The sequence below is a fragment of the Symphodus melops genome (assembly GCF_947650265.1).
Source record: "Symphodus melops genome assembly, chromosome: 1".
Taxonomy (NCBI): Eukaryota; Metazoa; Chordata; class Actinopteri; order Labriformes; family Labridae; genus Symphodus; species Symphodus melops.
Genome location: NC_136691.1, coordinates 26,215,563 through 26,230,558, shown reverse-complemented (window position 1 = coordinate 26,230,558; position 14,996 = coordinate 26,215,563). Strand labels below are relative to the sequence as shown.

General features: G+C 42.1%; 2 long non-coding RNA genes across 3 annotated transcripts; both read left to right on the top strand.

Moving 5' to 3' along the window:
• The first annotated feature begins 7,094 nt into the window (after positions 1–7,094).
• LOC306833654 lies at positions 7,095–9,120 on the top strand. 2 transcript variants are annotated; one of them, XR_013780399.1, is made up of 5 exons: positions 7,095–7,407; positions 8,085–8,297; positions 8,380–8,513; positions 8,633–8,719; positions 8,943–9,120. It is a non-coding gene; the product is annotated as an uncharacterized lncRNA (long non-coding RNA). The 2 variants fall into 2 exon arrangements; XR_013780400.1 differs by having other exon boundaries at positions 7,120–7,407; positions 8,399–8,513.
• Positions 9,121–9,543: 423 nt separating this feature from the next.
• Positions 9,544–10,927, top strand: LOC306834155. The gene is made up of 2 exons (XR_013780456.1): positions 9,544–9,647; positions 9,831–10,927. It is a non-coding gene; the product is annotated as an uncharacterized lncRNA (long non-coding RNA).
• Positions 10,928–14,996: the final 4,069 nt, after the last annotated feature.

Sequence of the window (14,996 nt, the reverse complement as noted above, 5' to 3'; positions counted from 1 at the left end):
AGGAGTTTAGCTCCTTCACGGGCTACAAAATCAGTTATGGCTAATCAGAGGCCATGCCACTGGGTGGTCCGGCTGATCCTTCACTATCTACCAACTGTCCCTTCAAACTGTCTCCCACTGGTTTAAGCTACTGTTGGATAAAAGTTGTCTATTTAATCCTTTTCCTAAATGTTGTAAATATAAATCTGACTCCTCTAAATAATGACCTTGAATCTCTCTGTGCATTCTTTTGATGGGATGAGAGGAATGACTGAAGACGTCTCTTTCAGGTTAACAGAGTTTATGAACCTGATGAATCAAGAATACAAGTTATGATGATGTTTGGTTCCCCTTCTCTCATTGGTGCATCATACTCCTGAATCTTTTCTCCAATCTGTAGAGGAAGACACTTCCTACCTGTCCTTATCATCAACTGACATCTAGTCTAGTAACTAATTCTTTTTAAGGAGAAAACCATTGAAGTGATTAACTATCAAGGCTCATTGAACCTATACAAGTAGGTGAGTGATTAACTGTTCAGGGCCTTAAACTAAACCTGTGTTTGAGTTGGTGAGTGATTCAGTTTAAAGGGCCAAAAACACATGTTGGAATGTGTAATCACTCCTGCAAGCCCTGTACACACAAACACCTTTATGTACTGAAAAGTCAGACAATTAGATTAAAACACACAAACCTGGAATAAAACATGATGCAATAACTGGTATTATATCAACGTCAGCAGAAATCATTCATACTGTGGATATCAAACCTTTCCTTTGGACCGCATGATGAAACCTGTCTGGGGTCGAATGAAAGACAAAACCAAAGAACCAAAGATGACCTCTGGGGGGCAAGTAAGACTGCTATTCCTGATGACTTCATCGAACTGCATGGAAGTCATACAAGACATTAGATATGGATCTCACGGCACCACTACTTAATTCACTGATGTTATGCAACATATTTTTGTATTTCAAGTAAATGATTTGTTTAATTTTCACATTACTCTCTGTAGGCGACACAACTTTTGTCTTGGCAAAACCTCTGATCATTAAATGATCAATCTTTCTTCAGTGAAGCACATTTATTTTAGTATATTAAACATAAATTGGGAAGGTTTAAGCTTTCATATGAGGCATTTCTAAAACCAACTGATTCATTAAAATTCAGGTTATAAGCCGTTGTTTCTACAAAATGGATAAGTGACGAGACTTTTGTCAGGGACTGTAATAGTAGCGTGCATATTTACGGACGAGCCACAGCTGGTTTTGGACAAAACAGATCTTCTGTGTCCTCAGTGCAGAAGTCCCTAAAGGTGTTTTATAGATACCAGTGAGGCGTAGCACTAAGGCCAGGTGGTTTCTGTGCAGTGGGCAAGGCTTCAGGATCAAGGATCCCTTCATGGTGAAGAAGCAAAAAACACTCTTCCTCACTGTTGTCTCCTTGGCAAAGACCAGTCCTGGGGCTGTACTGATGAAGCTGGGAGTGGTGGTACTTCTTTACCGAGTAGAAGCTTGAAGCTGGGAGTGAGAAAGCCTTGCACACTGTATCCTTGGACAGGGTCATATGGGAGCTTATCTTTCCCAGGAGGACCAGATGTCCTCTTAGACTTAGACTTCCTTTATAGACTGGTGTAGTAATGACGTATTTTTGTAGGCCAATCTGAAAAAATGGCGCCGGTGGTTTGCCTATGGGATTTTTGGATTTTTGGATTTTGGATCATTGCAGAATATAAGCTCTGTGTCAAACACACGTTTCTGATGTGTTCAGCGGGATAATCTTTACAGATGAACATCATTTATATGACGTTTGAAGAGTTAATGCAGCCCAGAGAAGTAAAAAGCTAACGTTATGCTACAAGCTAACTATCATCCTATTTAAAGAAAAAACCTGTCTGCAACACACTGGGATAAATTCATATTAGAGTGAGATCTATCCAAAATACACACCTGTAATTTATAAAGAACTTATTAAGAAGAAAACAAACTTTCAGGGAACAAGGAGAGTGTGGAGCACAGATTTAGGTTGTGACATAACTGATGGAGCATGGGATGAGATCTGCTGCAGAGCCCACACAGTCTCCAAGGACAAACAAATAAGAGCTTCTGTGTGGAGGTTTGTCAATAAGTAAGTGAAATGAAGAAACAAATAGACCCGCAGTATGCCTGCTTGGAGTTTTCTCCAGACTGGAAGTTCAGTTTAACAGCAAGCGGCTGACTACAGCCTTTGCAGTCACTAAAAAGCTGATCTACTGTAGATGGAAAGACCCTTCAGCTCCCACTGTTCTAGACTGGTGCCATGAAGCAACATAGAATAAATATGACATAATCATGTGATTTATGATTAACTGCTCTTTGAGACACTAATGGGAAGGGAACAAAGAAGGAAATATATTTATGTGAACACGTATGTATTGTTTAAGTGTACACAGGTAAAACACCTGCTCTTCAAATGTGAAAAACTGAAAACATACAACACAAAGTTCCCGCTAGACCAACCCTTTGAAATAATTCTGAATATTTTGCATGTGTTCCAGTACGTTATATATATACGGCACGAAGGGGCCAGGTTGACAACATACATGTTTGTTTTTATTGAGTTACTTTGTTCAAGTATATGTGTATATGTTTGTGTAAGTGTATTGATGGTACGAACATGCTTGGGGGAGGGGGAACTTGCAGGCAGGCTTGTGAACATACAGCTTCTGAATAATTTATGTGAAGAGTTTCAAATGTCCTTTCTGTTCGCTGTACTCATTTAAAAAGCCTTCAATAAAAAGAGATAAATAATAATAATTTGTGAAGGTTCATACACAGACACAACCTGCTGACATGATGAAGTTGTCACAAACACACAGTGTCTTTGATGCAAGCTCAGTCATCTTCAGATATATCTGTAGCAGGCAGTATAAATGATCCAATGTTTCCACATACACAGACGTGATTATCCCCCTGGTGGGGTGAACTCAGTAAAACGACCTAATATGACCCTGGCAGACTGTTTTCTTACATGGCCATAATCTGACTCTGTCACAGACTTTTTATGAGCTATGATTATCTGTTCCAAAGGCCAGAATGGAGCTTGGAAAACAGGTGTTTAAATGTGCGGCTCCCTTTACATTACAGAGTGAACTGAAAGTGAACAACCTTCTGTCGTTGGACACTTTGAAGAGGAAGTGAACGGGCTCGGAGGCAGAGACATCTGGCTGTAGATGTTCTCCCTAATATCTTTATGTTATGTATTCTGACAAACATGTGCTGTTCAAAACTCTTATTTGTGTCTTTCATTTGCCCAAGGATGAATCTGTGATGTATTTTTGTATTCCTCTGTCTGGCTGCTTGTTGTCTTTTTCCTTGTGTTTGTTATGTCCAGGACACTCGTGACAAAGAGATGTTTATGTCATGGTTTGGTTTTGTTCTGTATTTAATCTTGTTTTAGTTTTTATTATTTCCATCGTGTTCTGTGTATGTATGTTCCTAGTGTGTTTTACTTTAGTCCTGAGTGTGTTTCCCTGTATCCTTGTGTTCTTCTATGTTGCCTGTTAGTTTATTTCCTGTCTTGTGTTTTAAGTCTAGTCTTTAGTGTTTCCTGTTTTATTTTGTAGATCTGGTTTTGGTCGTGGTGTCAGTGTTGGGTTTTACTTTGTACTTGTCCTCAGTGTTCTGGTCTGGTGTTCTTTGTTCCTTGTGTTTCCCGCCTTAGTGATTACCCTGATGTTCCTCAGCTGTCTCGTTAGTCTCACCTGCGTCTGATTACCCCTTGTCTATTTAGTCTCTGTGTTTGCCTCTGTTTCTTGTTGGTTCATTGTATTGTCTTTGTCAGTATCTTTTGTATGTCGTCGGCTTTGGTTGCTGCTTCTCCCTGCTCCCTGTGTTTTCTCCATCCTGGTTTTTGGATTTTGGATTTTTCCTTGTAAGTTTTTGTTTTATCTTTTTGTTAATAAATTTTGGTTCTGCACTTGGGTCCTCCTCTCCTGTTTCCTACCCAGATCGTGACAGAATGAACCGACCAACAATGGACCCAGCAGGATTTTTTTCGTTTGATCTGCGTGAGGTTACATATAACCTAACGTGCATTAAAAATGACTTTAAAATGGCTTGCTGTGAGGAGGAAAGGGAGGCAGCCATTGCTGAGGCTCGAAGGGAGATTTACTCGAGGCCTTGGCTGACTCATATGCTCCCCGACTGGACGAGAGCATTTTTTGAGTCAAGCCCTCCACAGCAGCCTAAAACTCAGCCTCTACTAAGCCTCTGCTTCCTGTACCCGTTCCGGCAGAGCGCCGTCTGCTTCCTGTCCCCGTTCCGGCTGAACGCCGTCTGCCACCAGCTTCGGCAGAGCGTTGTCAGCTTCCTGTCCCCGTGCCTGCTGAACGCCGTCTGCCACCAGCTTCGGCAGAGCTTGTCAGCTTCCTGTACCCGTGCCTGCTGAACGCCGTCGGCGTCAAGTTGAGGTTCCCTTGGCATTCGGGCCGATGCCCGACGAGGTCTCCTCGCTAGTTTGGCCAACACCCGACGACATCTCCTCTGTGGTCCGGCCGACACCCAACGACGTCTCCTCTGCGGTCCGGCTGACGCCTGAGCTTCCCTCGGCAGTCCGGCTGACGCAAAACGACATTCCCTTTGTGATCCGGCCGACGCAAAACGACATTCCCTTTGTGATCCGGCCGACGCCTGAGCTTCCCTCTGCAGTCCGGCCGACGTCCAACGACGTTTCCTCGGCGGCCCAGTCGATGCCTGACGTCTTCTCCTCTGTGGTCCAGCCGACACCTGAACTCTCTCCTGTGCCTGCTCGGCCTCCTGGCCAACCCCCAGAACTCTCCCCTGAGTCTGTTCGGCCTCCAGGCCGTCCACCGGAACTGACTAAGGCCTGTATGCCTGTTTCCTGTTTTATTTTGTAGATCAGGTTTTGGTGGTGGTGTCAGTGTTGGGTTTTACTTTGTACTTGTCCTCAGTGTTCTGGTCTGGTGTTCTTTGTTCCTTGTGTTTCCCGCCTTAGTGATTACCCTGATGTTCCTCACCTGTCTCATTAGTATCACCTGTGTCTGATTACCCCTTGTCTATTTAGTCTCTGTGTTTGCCTCAGTTTCTTGTTGGTTCATTGTATTGTCTTTGTCAGTATCTTTTGTATGTCGTCGGCTTTGGTTGCTGCTTCTCCCTGCTCCCTGTGTTTTCTCCGTCCTGGTTTTTGGATTTTTCCTTGTAAGTTTTTGTTTTATCTTTTTGTTAATAAATTTTGGTTCTGCACTTGGGTCCTCCTCTCCTGTTTCCTACCCAGATCGTGACAGTTTAATCTCAATGAGTTTCTCTTCCTGCTTAAATAAAGGTTTAAAAACCAGCCTACCTGTGTATGATGGGACAGCCTGTACCTTGAATTATTTTCAGATAATGTTGGCTGCATCAATGTGTTCACACCTCTTCCTGTTCATGGGATTCTATTTAATGTTGTGTCACTCTTGTGTTGGAGGAAAGAGGATCTGCTCAGTCTGTCTATCAGTTCTAACGGCACATTATCTTTGGCATCGCTTTTCCTATTTCTGCTTTTAAGGAATTTCCTTCGGTGTCAACAACAACACACAGTCGATTAGAGCGTTTCGCTGGATTTTCATACATGTACTACATCTGGTAATGTGAGCACACTGTCTACTGTAGGAGAAAGAATAACAGGCACAAGTAGTTGTCTGACCTTTGGATTCAGCCGGGTCATGAGAAATATTTGTAATCTGAGCTCTTGGTTTAAGACACAACAGATGTGTAAGTACATGGTGACTTCCTAAACAGGAAGTTCTGCTCTTCAGATGATGCTCTTTGGTTAGCACATATCTCCCCACATGTCCCCTAAATCAGGGTTTCTTAACCTTTTTGACCTTGGGGCCCAACATTTTCAGGGCAAGGTAGTCTGGGGCCCAATCGAGTGAATGGTTCTGATTTAACTTTTGCGGTCATTTTTATTTAATAGCTATTTGTGTCACTATGTAGTAATTAATACTGTTCTTCATTTGTATGTTTTTTTTAATCAATGTATAACCTATACATAGGCTAATTATGCATTAAACTTTGCACAAGTTAAGCTCATATAAAACCATGTTTTAGTGCATGTTTGTCAGATAAGTAACCCAATATAAACTTAGCAACAAAAGCAATAAAATTAGGTGCTCAATGAAGTTGGGTAGATTTGGTGAAATTAAAAAGAGCATTCTGTTTTGTGTAGCGCTGCCCCCGTTGCCGTCATTATTTTTTCGTTTTAAGAACCTCTCCATTACGTTTCCTTTCAGATTCTGGCCCCGTTTACACGGAGACGCTGTGACAGTAAGACGAAACATTTGGACATGCGCAGTAGTCGAGAACAAACAACAATTGCAGCGGCTATGTGCTTCAGCAGCTATTCGCGTTGTATCGTCTTTTAAAACAGAACCTTGATATGATACATTGTGTGTGTCGCCGCCAAAAGAGCATCGAATACTTGCGGCAAACAGTTCAACCTTTACCCGAGTACAGGGCGACCATACGCAGCGTTTAGGTAAGACTTAGGAGAACTAGCCGCTAAACAGTTGTGGAGGAAGTGGTTATACTGCTGAGTGTTGCGCTGTAAAGTTCCACTGCCCACTACTGGCTGGGCGTGAAAACTGCATCGTTTTCACTCAGAGACCTGCTGTGTAGACGGTCTGTACTTCCAATCCGGAGTGCGGTCGGTTCGATGCGTTTCTGTCACAGCGTCTCCGTGTAAACGGGGCCTCAGGGTAGTCACCTAGCAGAGTTGAGACTTCTCCATAGACGTTAAGCTAAATATTCTTCTCATCATGATGTAACCTGCGTGAAGTTGGCCCCCCACCCCACGCAAAACTTCGGGTTCATAGTCGCATTTGTTTGTGCTTCGTTTGTGCTGGTTTGTGCTGTAAAAAGTTTCGTTTGTGCTGTTTCTGTTTTTGAGTTATTAACGATTATTATATAGGTCATCCTGAGGTCACTCAGCCCCCCATCTTCTCCAAATTGACCCGGAATTGTCGCGTTTGTTTGTGCTTCGTTTGTGCTGGTTTGTGCTGTAAAAAGTTTCGTTTGTGCTATTATGAATTTATAGAAATAGCGTATTTTAATTTCACGCGATGACGTCACTCAGCCCCCCATCTGCTCCGAATCGACCCAGAATGTTCGCGTTTGTTTGTGCTTCGTTTGTGCTGGATTGTGCTGTAAATATTTTCGTTTGTGCTGTTTTGGTTTTATAGATATTTTAAGTCTTATTGTCGGGCGATGACGTCACCCCTCCCTCCGGGGATTCCCCGGAAATGGTCTCGTGCAACATATTACCTGTATGTTCGGTTAAAGCCCGAAGGCTTTTCTCGTGCTGCCGTATTTATCTTTTAATTCCACGTGGTCTTGTAACTTTTTTTCCATACTTCAACATCCTGCACCGCCGATGAAAGGAGAACTCAAGGTAAATATGTCACGCAACAGTTTTTCACTATCGAAAAAAGTGCCTTTTTCAGTGTTATTTTTTCGTATTAATTTCTGCTGCTGTGGCTTTACAGCAGTTAATAGCAATTTTGCTAGTTCACATTGCAAACTTCTGCACACAACTTGATATTGCATGGGTATTTAATCTGCCTAATTAATATCTCCAAATCATCTAAATGATTACTGAAAAGACATTTATTACACCACCACCTAAAGTTCATGCCACACCAGCTGCCATAAATTACTAGCATTGGTAATGACTAACATGTTTTTTGTGTTTCTCCAATGGTGACAAGTCCAAAGCTCTTTAACTGAAATTATATTTTAAGTAGTAGTAGTAGTAATTCTATTTTATTTAAATGTCAAAATATAATTTGGCCTAACAATGTTATTAAGCACTGTATAATAGATGTGCATGCATTTGACGCTGTTGACTGCATGAAGAAAAAGACTCCTGTTTCTAACAATGGCTTTATGTGCAAAATAGAGCATGACGTGATGGTAACAATGGAACATTTGAAGAGTAATACAGAACATATCCATCTGTTATTAACTATACAAAACGACAACAACAACCAGTGATCACTCTTTTGTATATAACACAGCATGCGAGTAGATCTTGGTGTTCTCTGATGCTGCTTTCACTACACTTCCCAGGTCATCATACATCTCCCAGACAGATGCAGCCCTCTTGCAATATGCCACATAATGTCCAAGAGCATCCTGGGTCAAGCCTCCCTGGAAAGCAATGACTGCCCTCAAAATAAGCGTCTTCCCTTGGAGCACCAGCCTGGAGGGAAATTCAGATAATGCAACTTCGCTCTGTGAGGCATTTGTCTGTGATGGAGTTCTGAAAGAATGGCTGCCAAGGTCAGTGTCAATCCACACAAGTTCTGCTAGACTGTAGCTGTGGGTTACCTTCCCTGAACACAGAACCTTTCCTGTCTTGCAGTCTTGCTTTTTTAATTCAGGAGGACACTGAGATGGGCTTTGGATTGGCCTGAGGCACGGAGAGTCAGGAAGGTTGAGTCCTTGTTCCACAGCCACCTCAAGATGAGACATGCCACACGTCTGCAGAACAGCAATGTGGGTAGACACAAGTGGAACTTCCCTAGTGACTTGCTTGCTTAGATCACAGTACTGTGAGGAACATTGTTTTGTGAAACAAACACTTGAAAGAGTCCTCATGGTTCTCTTAATTACAGCAGAGATGTGGCATTGTGCATCGATTTGGAGGGCACCAGATTTCAGGTGGACAGCTTTGAACATTCCCCTCAGCAGTTCTGCCCTCTGTGAGTATACCTGCTGGGTTACACCCTTTGTGACAATGGTTTTAACCAGCTCGAGGAACTTTTTGTCATATTCCTGGCGAATTACAATGTTTTCAAAACAATAGCTGTCACAAAAAGAGCAACATGAACTCTGAAGAACTGCATCAAATGCACAAGTGTTAAGCACTGACACTCTTGATTTGCCAAGTTTAACAGGCTGTTGTTTGTTTTCGTTTTTCAACAGCTGCACTTTGACTTTTTTCCGGTCCACAGATGGGTCTGTGTGCAGCCATTCAGGACAAGGAGCAAGATAGGAACTCATCTTCCTTTTTTTGGGTGGAACTGCTAGGCCTCTCCAGTTTTCAACAGCATCCTCATCTGTTTGAACAATGTTTGCAGCAGCAGCAGCAGACTCCTCACAAGCATGAACTTCCTTTTTTCTTTCATCTTTTACACTGTTGGCAGTAGTGGAGACAGGGTCAGGTCCTGTGACAGTAATTAAATCAACTGCATTCTCCTCTGTTTTTTGTTTTGCACAACAAATCCGCATGTTTCCTTCGATGAAGGAAAGATGACGAGCCATGAATCGATCCACCCGAATAGGCAGGTTTTCATGCTTGAAAAGTCCATGTTTAATGTTTTTGAATGCTGCTTCAACAGCAGCTGAGCTTGCAGTGATGCTGGTGTTTCGGAAAAGAGGGACCATTATTCCCGTCCAGAGTGGTAAGTAACTTCCGAGTCTTATTATGTGGGAAATAATCTCAGGGAGGAAGTGGATGTTATCTCTGTCTCCATCAGCCTTGGCAAGTGACCTGCTCTCCTCACATATTTCAGTTCACACCCACTGTCGGGCGGTTGTCTGGATATGACCAAATGCATCCACTGGTTCCTGTCCCTCAACTGTTTCATCTGGAATGATGACAACCTCCTCTGCAATTTGAGCTTTCAGGTATTTCTTGCACCTTTCTGATGGGAGAGGAGCCCCTGAACTGTCATTGCCCTCTGCTTCGCTGAGTGCCACAGTAGTGATGGCATGTATGAGGTTTTTTACATGTTCAACAGATTGTGACTTGACAAGCTGTGCTATTGATCTCACAAAGAAATCTTTAACACAATGTGTTTTCTTTTTCAGGCAGTCCCACTGGCAGATCATTTTAATGCAGTGTGCCACATCAACCCTGACAAAACAAGGGGGCAGTTTTGCAGATGGGTTCCCAAGCAATGCATTAAAGCATTCATTGATGTAGGCCTTGAGGTCAGGGTGAGGGGTAAAAGCCTTGACCAGAGCTCCAAGAATGGCCAGAGAAAAATCACTCACAACTTCTTTTGGAACAGGTGCACCTGCGCGAATCCATTCTGTCAGCCACTGTGTGATAGCGTTCACATCATGTTTCTCTGACAACATTTGCACCACTGGGACACTAGAGCTGTTATGCCCTGTGAGAACACCCTGATATAAAAAGATTTGACCGGAGGAGCCATTTGGTCTCACCAGTTTTTTGACTACTGAGCCAGTTGCATCAAAACACACTGTGTCATGAGATTTCTTTAATAAGGTCTTGTACACATGCATTTGTGTTTGACTCCAGTAGTGACAGAAAAACTTGTCCAGTCCAATGTCTTTAATGCTGCTACCGTGGGGTGCACTGTACTTCAGTAGCTGCAATGACAAAATGGGATCTTTGTCACCTAATTCCACATCATTTTTTTCTTGTTTTGCTTTGCGCAGGGTGGCCAAATTTGGTAGATGACTCGGCTCAGGATCTCCAAACTCCATCAACTTCTCTGCCTGCGATGCACGCCACACATGGGGTTCCATTCTGCCCTCACACAGTTCTTTGGCTATCTGTACACGCAACTGTCCAGACATGAAGCGCTTTGAACCGCCAGTGTGCAGGGAGTCATCATTGTTTGTGATGCAACAGTTAAGCACCATCGGGCTGTTAATTGCAGGCTCTCTGTCACAACTCATGTCAAGAAGACCAGAACACTCCTTACAGTGGCCTCTGATTTCAATATAAGTACTTGTGACTGATGGATAAACCCTGGCTCTTTTGAAAACAAATGTGCAAGTACTTTTCACTGCCTTCCAGATCTGCTCATTTATAACATGAGTCCAGGTGCCAGGTTTCAAAATTGTATATTCTCTTTTTTCGTTTCGAGAATACTTGTCCTTGTAGTCTGCCTTTTCAGGAATAAATTCCTTCCACTTGTCAAAAGGAACTTGAAGCTGAAAATCCTGATCATTTTTAGGTTCGGGGACAAGGGAACCTGATTCAGTGTCAGTGTCATCATTAGTTTCAGGATGACTGAATCCTAAAGCTGTCCAGATGTTGTGTCTGTTTGCCTTGACAAAGGTGTACAGGGCCTTTGCAGAGGTCTTGTTTCCCAGTTGCTCACTCACATCTGTCCATACTCTGGCATTTGGAGTGGCAATGTTTCCATTTTGGAGTATGGCCTCTTTTGATGCACAGAGAACAGCAAAAATAGAGTCTCTGTCCACGGCTGTTTTTTTGGGCATCTAGTTTAAAAACAAATTAATATAATTAGCAATGATTGCTTAAGTACGTCTTTGCTATTTGTTTTACATTGTGTGCTATGCCTAATATAAGTCAAATGCATAGGAAATTTATCTAGCTAATGGGTTACTTTAATGAAAATGTATTTAGTTTCCTAATTCTTTTGTTTATGATGCAGATTTTCCTCTTCAATTTTGTCTTTATCGTACTGTAAATTTTGTCTGCCACATCTAACACAATAATATATAATTTTAGCAAGCATAAAAATTCCTAGTCATTGAGGACAGTATTTCTGCATTACCAATATTCTGTGAGCAATGTCTTTCACTCTACATTGTATGGTATTGTTTAAACATTTCACTTACATTGGGCAGAAATCTTGTTTTGCAGACGAATTGTAATTCTGTTCTCTGAAAGTGCATGGGAAGGTAGATTTTTGCGCCCTTTTTTCAATCAAAGGTGTGCTTAACTTGTTTGAGCGCCCCATAATGGTAAATAAATGTAGATATAAATGTAGAGCATGATGCTCCTTTAAAAAAAAAAATAAAAGTACACGTCTAGATGGAACAACATCTTTTTATTGGAATTTCAGACATGTTTTGGACAGGAAGGCAATACAAGGAAGATGCATCAAGAAGTTATGATCAGGTAAAGCCATCACGGGTGCAATTCGATTAATGTAGTAAAAAAAACAATGTAGATCCAGTCCTGAATGGATTCAAAAAAGAAAACAAAAATGAAGCATGACAGTGAGTTACCAGCGTCGCTTGATAATAAATATCAATAAAAGCACTTTTGAGCGAATATGTTTATGGCACTTAAACCAATTGAAAATATACGAGACCATTTCCGGGGAATCCCCGGAGGGAGGGGTGACGTCATCGCCCGACAATAAGATTTAAAATATCTATAAAACCAAAACAGCACAAACGAAAATATTTACAGCACAATCCAGCACAAACGAAGCACAAACAAACGCAACCATTCTGGGTCGATTCGGAGCAGATGGGGGGCTGAGTGACGTCATCGCGTGAAATTAAAATGCGCTATTTCTATAAATTCATAATAGCACAAACGAAACTTTTTACAGCACAAACCAGCACAAACGAAGCACAAACAAACGCGACAATTCCGGGTCAATTTGGAGAAGATGGGGGGCTAGGTGACCTCAGGATGACCTATATAATAATCGTTAATAACTCAAAAACAGAAACAGCACAAACGAAACTTTTTACAGCACAAACGAAGCACAAACAAATGCGACTATGAACCCGAAGTTTTGCGTGGGGTGGGGGGCCAACTTCCAACTGATGATACTGCCTCTGGTGGTCGGAGAGTATATTGCAGGCCAACGATCACAGCCCTTATGGCCCACAGATGCAAACATATTATCCCCTCGCGGCCCTGCAGGTGGCGCCCTGCAGATGGTTAAGAAACCCTGCCCTAAAAGGATGTTGATGATGCACACATGTCCCCACATGTCCCCTAAAAGGATGTTGATGATGCACACATGTCCCCACATGTCCCCTAAAAGGATGTTGATGATGCACACATGTCCCCACATGTCCCCTAAAAGGATATTGATGATGAGACAAAAGAACTGGAATAAACAGACTCTGACTCTGTTCACAAGCCAATCTCATCTCATCTGAAGACTGATCTGAAGTCTCATCTGAAATCTCATCTGAAGTCTCATCTGACGTCTCATCTCATCTGAAGTCTCACCTGAAGTGTCATCTGAAGTCTCATGTCATCTGAAGTCTCATCTGAAGACTCATCTGAAGTCTTATCTGAAGACTCATCTGAAGTCTTATCTGAAATCTCATCTGAAGTCTCATCTGAAGTCTCATCTCATCTGAAGACTCATCTGAAGTGTCATCTGAAGTCTCATGTCATCTGAAGTCTCATCTGAAGACTCATCTGAAGTCTTATCTGAAGACTCATCTGAAGTCTTATCTGAAATCTCATCTGAAGTCTCATCTCATCTGAAGACTCATCTGAAGTGTCATCTGAAGTCTCATGTCATCTGAAGTCTCATCTGAAGACTCATCTGAAGTCTTATCTGAAATCTCATCTGAAGTCTCATCTGAAGTCTCATCTCATCTGAAGTCTCATCTGAAGTCTCATCTGAAGTCTCATCTGAAGACTCATCTGAAGTCTCATCTGAAGACTCATCTGAAGTCTCATCTGAAGTCTCATCTGAAGACTCATCTGAAGTCTCATCTGAAGTCTCTTCTGAAGTCTCATCTGAAGACTCATCTGAAGTCTCATCTGAAGACTCATCTGAAGTCTCATCTGAAGTCTCTTCTGAAGACTCATCTGAAGTCTCATCTGAAGTCTCATCTGAAGACTCATCTGAAGTCTCATCTGAAGTCTCATCTGAAGACTCATCTCATCAGAAGTCTCATCTGAAGACTCATCTCATCTGAAGTCTCATCTGAAGTCTCTTCTGAAGTCTCATCTGAAGACTCATCTGAAGTCTCATCTGAAGACTCATCTGAAGTCTCATCTCATCTGAAGACTCATCTGAAGTGTCATCTGAAGTCTCATGTCATCTGAAGTCTCATCTGAAGACTCATCTGAAGTCTTATCTGAAGACTCATCTGAAGTCTTATCTGAAATCTCATCTGAAGTCTCATCTGAAGTCTCATCTCATCTGAAGACTCATCTGAAGTGTCATCTGAAGTCTCATGTCATCTGAAGTCTCATCTGAAGACTCATCTGAAGTCTTATCTGAAATCTCATCTGAAGTCTCATCTGAAGTCTCATCTCATCTGAAGTCTCATCTGAAGTCTCATCTGAAGTCTCATCTGAAGACTCATCTGAAGTCTTATCTGAAGACTCATCTGAAGTCTTATCTGAAATCTCATCTGAAGTCTCATCTGAAGTCTCATCTCATCTGAAGTCTCATCTGAAGTCTCATCTGAAGTCTCATCTGAAGACTCATCTGAAGTCTCATCTGAAGACTCATCTGAAGTCTCATCTAAAAGGATGTTGATGATGCACACATGTCCCCACATGTCCCCTAAAAGGATGTTGATGATGCACACATGTCCCCACATGTCCCCTAAAAGGATATTGATGATGAGACAAAAGAACTGGAATAAACAGACTCTGACTCTGTTCACAAGCCAATCTCATCTCATCTGAAGACTGATCTGAAGTCTCATCTGAAATCTCATCTGAAGTCTCATCTGACGTCTCATCTCATCTGAAGTCTCACCTGAAGTGTCATCTGAAGTCTCATGTCATCTGAAGTCTCATCTGAAGACTCATCTGAAGTCTTATCTGAAGACTCATCTGAAGTCTTATCTGAAATCTCATCTGAAGTCTCATCTGAAGTCTCATCTCATCTGAAGACTCATCTGAAGTGTCATCTGAAGTCTCATGTCATCTGAAGTCTCATCTGAAGACTCATCTGAAGTCTTATCTGAAGACTCATCTGAAGTCTTATCTGAAATCTCATCTGAAGTCTCATCTCATCTGAAGACTCATCTGAAGTGTCATCTGAAGTCTCATGTCATCTGAAGTCTCATCTGAAGACTCATCTGAAGTCTTATCTGAAATCTCATCTGAAGTCTCATCTGAAGTCTCATCTCATCTGAAGTCTCATCTGAAGTCTCATCTGAAGTCTCATCTGAAGACTCATCTGAAGTCTCATCTGAAGACTCATCTGAAGTCTCATCTGAAGTCTCATCTGAAGACTCATCTGAAGTCTCATCTGAAGTCTCTTCTGAAGTCTCATCTGAAGACTCATCTGAAGTCTCATCTGAAGACTC